The sequence below is a fragment of the Protopterus annectens genome, chromosome 15.part0 (assembly GCF_019279795.1).
Source record: "Protopterus annectens isolate FY-2018-M chromosome 15.part0, PAN1.0, whole genome shotgun sequence".
NCBI lineage: Eukaryota > Metazoa > Chordata > Ceratodontiformes > Protopteridae > Protopterus > Protopterus annectens.
Window position 1 is genome coordinate 676,959 of NC_056749.1, and position 6,650 is coordinate 683,608.

Here is a 6,650-nt window from a genome sequence, read left to right on the forward strand (position 1 = left end):
TTATCAGCCTCGGCTCCAGTCGGAGCCGAGGTAACAGTATGAGGCTTAGAAACATTGGCTCCAGCCGGAGCAGATGTCGAAGCCGATTTAGTCTTTCCAGCAGTCGACTCTGGAACCGGAGCCGACTGTTTGGAAGTTTTGGAAGGCTCCCCGACACAGACTGAGTCGGGGGGCCTTCAGGCTTTAATAAGCCCCGCAAGGTCAGTTTATTCTTGCGTTCCTGCAGGACTCTAGGGCTAAACCCATGACAAACAACACAAGAGTCCTGCAGGTGCAAAGGCCCCAGGCAATACACACAAAAGGGTGACCGTCTGTCAGAGACATTTTCTGACAGCACGAGTCACACTTCTTGAAGCCTGAGACCTTGTCTTTTGACATTGTAAAAAGGAGTGCCTGACACAACACAAACACACTACAGACACACCCTTTACAGAAAAAATTATTAAACTAAATTATTAAGGCTAAAGCAAGCCACAAACACACACACACAAGCCCTTAACAGAAAAGAACTAGTTTAGTCACTAATGGACTGGGGGAAGGGTAGGGGCCGAAGGCCTACAAGATAAGGGAAGAAAGGGGAAACGAGACTCGACAAACAGGGGTCGATTTATCTAAATATTTAATGAAACTAAAAAGTTATGGTATCACAACAAAAAAGGGGGTTTAAGAAGTACATAATAAGGTAAAAGTCTAACTCACCTGCCTGAGCTGGTAGAAAAGCACCTCATCAGCTATAGCGGCAAACAAGATCTGAGTAGTTACCGCCTAGCATTGTGGGATATAGGGGAGCCACGAGCCGGTGGAATTAGCTCTCGAGCTTTAGTATTGGCCGAGTCGGAGCCGAGGATCGGCTCCGAACCCATCCAGCAAGAATGAAGGCGAGATTGACAACTTAACATTTGTATTTATTAATTTTAACATATATTTATTCCTACTTATATGAACTATGTACTTTTGAATAGCCTTTTAAAATTTTGTTAACGTTAGGACTGACACAGGAGATGATTTCATGTGAATTTATTCCAAGTGCCTGAGTGCATGTTTCTTTAACAATTAAACTATTTTATCACACGATAATAAGTTCATAGAAGGTTACCAGGCTAATGGCCCTAAGGCCCTTACAAGTATAGTCCAGTTTTGATCACATTTCCCTCTTGCATTTAAGCTATTAGAAGACCGAACACAACATCTGCCGCCCTTGTCCAGAAGGGACGAAGGTGAAACCCCTGGGGTGAATTTACAGTTTCCCATCACTCATCGAGATTATGCTTAAACAGGGACAATGATTGGCTCGGTTTCACTTGGATTGGCAGCCTATTCCACAGAAAGAGAAGCCTCTGGAAAATGAGCCTCTCTCTCCAGCAAGTTCTGTTATGTTACAACAATGGGGTTGTATTGAACAGTGATACTACGAGCAGTAGTTGTGTTCCTGGGGGTAATTTTGGTGAAATGCATAGGCACAAAAGTACCAATTTTAATACGGCTTTTTATAAGTACCTTTTCTTTAGATGGTCATGCACTGGCTTCCATTTTGAGATACAATTGATTGTTAATATCCACCAACCCCCATTTGTGTAAAATATTGGGGGACAAACCAACAGAGATTTATAGGAAAGATCTTTGTTTTAAACAAATGTTGGAGAATAAACAGAAAAAATACCAGCAGTGGTAGGGCTTTGGATGGAATGCATAAGTGTGGCTGTTGTAAAATGTGTTCCTGAATTTTAGTGGGGGAAAAGGAAAATATAACTGTAATACTAAGTGGGCCATATATGCCACCAGCTGCCTTGACTGTTCAGCATATTATATTGGTAAAACTATTAGAAGGGTAAAAGAGAGGGTGTACGAACATGAGAGGGGCATTAAAATAGAAAAGATACTAATGCACTTTATAGACATGTGGAAAAAAATCCTGGACATAGATCTAGATATTTTGTGATTGACCAACTTAAAAAGGATGACAGGGGTTTAGTTACTGAGGAGCACTTACTAGTTAGAGAATTGAAATTGCAGCTAAGACTCAATGCTTTAAATTAACCTAGACCTATTTTATTTTTAAAGAATTTAGAATGTTAGTGTCTTGCAACAAAGGAAATTTTTAAAGTTTTAAATTAATATTTCTTGGTATTAAATTAATTGGATAATTGTCATGTGACTTTTTAATTGAACTTTAATTGATATTTAACTGTTCTGGTTGGGCATTTGCTTAGTTCTGATGATGTCCTGATGGATGAAAGTGCTAAACTATTTTCAGTGTTTTATTTCACAGTGTAGCTGCTATTGCGGTTATTAAAGGTTTTTTTTTTACCAGCTTTCGACTCTGTTTCCTGGTTATTAGTTTGGATTGGAGAAGAATTGTTCAAGTCTAAAAATATAGCAGATACAAACAGATTTTAGATAAGGGGGGCAGGATGGCAGTTGGCCTATAATTAGTAAGTTCAGTTGAGTTACCTCCTTTATGTAAGGGTATTATGCATGAGATTTTCCAAATATCTGGAACCATGCTTTCTAATAATGATCTGTTTACAAGTATGGCTACTGGGTATGCTAAAGCATCTGCTGTGATTTGCAGAAATTCTGCTGGGAGGTTGTCAGCAAATGTGGTAGATTTTAGATTTATTAGTAGTTTTCTTGTGATATCAACAGACACTGGGTGGAATGTAAAGAGGTTGCACCTATTTTAGGAGTTGGTGCTTTGTTGGGCTGTGGGTGGGGTTGGGGTGGTGGAGACAGTGTGAGAATTAGCCAGGGTTTGGATAGTTTCACTAAAGTATTTATTGAACTGGGGTGCTATGCTGTCAGGATTGATGGCTGATGGGGTAGGAGTAGTTGATTTGCCTGGTAGAAGTCCATCATTAATTGCAGCCCAGAATTTTTGAGGGTTATTATGGTATTTTTTCTGGATATTAAGGTGGTAGTAGTTGGTTTTGTCTGATCTAATTTCTTGGATTTACTTTGCAGTTCTAGGAATCTTTGTCTTGTTGATGGGGTTTTGTGTTTGTGGAACTGTTGCCATGCCTTATCTCTAGCCTTGAGTAAGGATCTGCATTCCTTACTAAGCCAGGGTGCATAGTTAGATTTCACTCTGATTGATGTCAATGAAGGTGGTGTTGAAGGAGTTGAGTGATTCCCAATTGCAGCTATTTAGTGCGGAGATGAACTTGTTTGGGTTGAAGATTTTTTTACTTCTAAATAGCCGGTAGGTTGATTGGCTGGTGTGGGGAGTACAGGATCTTAGTAGATTGGTGGATGGTCATTCAGACCATCACGGAGGCAGCCTGATTGGGTTGACAGGGATGGGTTGTTCACTAAGATCCAGTCTAGGATAGTTGAAGGATTTGTCAATCCTGGTAGGAGATGTGATAAGTTGGGTGAACCCATGTAGGCGGACATGTGATGTTGGGTTTGAGAGGAACAGTTGAGCCAGTCAATATTGAAGTCTCCCATTAGGATAGTTTCCTGTGGAAGGGAATTACAGACCCAGTATAAAATATTCTCTAGTGTGGAAATGTTGTTCCCAGGTGGGATATAACGACCTATGATGTTAATTTGTTTTTTTGGGTTAAGTGTCAATTTGGTACAGATAAGTTCTGCATTGTCAAAGTTGGGGATGCTTAGTTGTAGGCAGTCAACCAATAGGTGGTCTTTGACTAGGATAGCTACACCTCTACACCCCTTTTGGATACCCTCTCTTTTCATAGAATGTTGAATCCAGGACCTACAATTTCATTGTTGTTATCGCTGGGTTTGAGCCAAGTTTTACTATATCTGGGGAATGGTGGGAGAGCAGGGCATGCAGATAATGGACTTTGCTTCCAATACTTCTTGCATTTATGTTAAGGAGAAGGGAATTGTTATGTTTCTAGTGTAACATGCCTGGGTCAACGGTGGTGGAGTTGGCAGTTGGCCTGTCATTAGTAAGTTCAGTTGAGTTACCTCCTTTATGTAAGGATATAATGCATGAGATTTTCCAAATATCTGGAACCATGTTTTCTGATAATGATCTGTTTACAAGTATGGCTACTGGGTATGCTAAAGCATCTGCTGTGATTTGCAGAAATTCTGCTGGGAGGTTGTCAGCAAATGTGGTAGATTTTAGTTTTATTAGTAGTTTACTTGTGATATCAACAGACACTGGGTGGAATGTAAAGAGGTTGCACCTATTTTAGGAGTTGGTGCTTTGTTGGGCTGTGGGTGGTGGAGACAGTGTGAGAATTAGCCAGGGTTTGGATAGTTTCACTAAAGTATTTATTGAACTGGGGTGCTATGCTGTCAGGATTGATGGCTGATGGGGTAGGAGCAGTTGATTTGCCTGGTAGAGGTCCATCATTAATTGCAGCCCAGAATTTTTGAGGGTTATTATGGTATTTTTTCTGGATATTAAGGTGGTAGTAGTTGGTTTTGTCTGATCTAATTTCTTGGATTTACTTTGCAGTTCTAGGAATCTTTGTCTTGTTGATGGGGTTTTGTGTTTGTGGAACTGTTACCATGCCTTATCTCTAGCCTTGAGTAAGGATCTGCATTCCTTACTAAGCCAGGGTGCATAGTTAGATTTCACTCTGATGTCAATGAAGGTGGTGCTGAAGGAGCTGAGTGATTCCCAATTGCAGCTATTTAGTGTGGAGATGAACTTGTTTGGGTTGAAGATTTTTTTACTTCTAATTAGCCGGTAGGTTGATTGGCTGGTGTGGGGAGTACAGGATCTTAGTAGAAAGATTGGTGGATGGTCACTCAGACCATCCCGGAGGCAGCCTGATTGGGTTGACAGGGATGGGTTGTTTTTTTTTTTTAGGCAAGGCTCAAAAGACAAACCCACCTCCATAGGTATCACAAGGGATAAGAAACTAAGAGTAATGCTACTCAACGCTAGAAGTCTAAACCTCAAGATGCACGCACTCAAAACTCTCCTTAGCATGGAGAACATCGATATCTGTGCAGTAACAGAAACCTGGTTCAGGACTCCCGAGAGCACCCCAGCACTACCAGATTATACCTCATACCATGCTTTTCGGCCCCAAAACTTGGACTGAACCACAAAAGGAGGGGGAGTATCGATATTCATCAAAGATACCCACACCTCCAGGTTGGTGGCAAAGCACGAAGCATCAGAGACTATCCATGTGCAACTAACAGTGGGTAAAACTGCCTTCCAGTTTATAGCCTGCTACAGACCACCCTCCCAAACCCAGGAACCCCACTCGGCTTTCCTGAGAACACTGGAAAATATGAAGGTCTCTCCGAACACCATTATATTGGGTGACTTCAACTACCCAAACATAGATTGGGAGCATTACTCTAGCTCCAACACCCTTGCCCAAAGGTTCTTAGAATTCATAAACTCAAATGCTATGGAACAACTTGTTACCACTCCCACAAGAGGGGAAAACATACTGGACCTGATCATCACCAACATGGGGACTCTATGCTCCAGACCAGAAGTGTATCCCTCACTTGTAAGATCAGACCATAAACTGATCTCACTGGATATTCACATCCCGACCCCACCCCTGCCCAGAAAACCACAGTGAAAAACTTCTCTAAAGCAAATTTCACACTCCTCAAAACTGAGGTGGAATCCTTCAAAGCCCCCGGGCCTGTGGAAAATACGGCCCAGACCGCAGAATCCTTTATAAATGCATTCTATGAACACCTTCAGGAATGCATGGATCATGCAATCCCAAATAAAACCAAGACCCAATCCTCCAAAGGCAGACGACCTGTCTGGTGGACCCCAGCCATAAACAAACTATACAATAGAAGGAGGAAGCTACTACATGATAGAGCAAAATCCCAAAAAGGGAAGGCATCTCTGATCAGTATTAGCAAAAAACTAAGGGCACTCATAAAATCGTCAAAGGCCAGCTTCGAGAGAAAAATTGCACAGGACACTAAAGATAATCACAAGGCTTTCTTTAGTTATGTTAGGAACCTGGGTGGGAATTCACAGATATGCTCAGAATTAGTCCAAAATGACAAAAAATACACTGATCCCACAGACATTGCCAACATCCTAGCTGACAGGTTCAGCGCAAACTCCCCCCCCCCCCACCAAAAGGGCAAATATCTATCCCAGCAGAGTGCTGCCCCGACATCTCAGATGCTCAGGTGGGAGCCGCCCTCTCCAAAGCAAAAAACACAGCATCAATGGGACCAGACAGTGTCCCAGGCTGCGTCCTACATGAACTCCAAGAAGAGCTAAACCCAAACATAAAACTACTGTTCAATCTCAGCCTTACTACAGGATATGTACCCAAAGAGTGGCGTACAGCAACAGTGGTCCCTCTCCACAAAGGTGGTGCCTCAACGGACCCTGGAAACTATCGCCCCATAAGCCTGACTAGCTTGGTCTGCAAAGCTATGGAAAGGATCATTATGGACCTCATAAATAAAGATATTGGGGACCTACAGACACTGGATCCTACCCAGGTTGGCTTTGTTAAGGGCAGATCCTGCCTCTTAAACCTGGTTGACTTCTTTGAAACAGTCACCAAGGCCATTGACGAAGGGAAGGTGGTCCACACAGCCTATCTGGACCTCGCAAAAGCCTTCGATACAATACCCCACTCGGGCATTATAGATAAGCTCACCAGCTTAAATATAAACCCCTATGTCACTAGATGGGTTGCAAACTGGCTCAAGGACAGAACCCA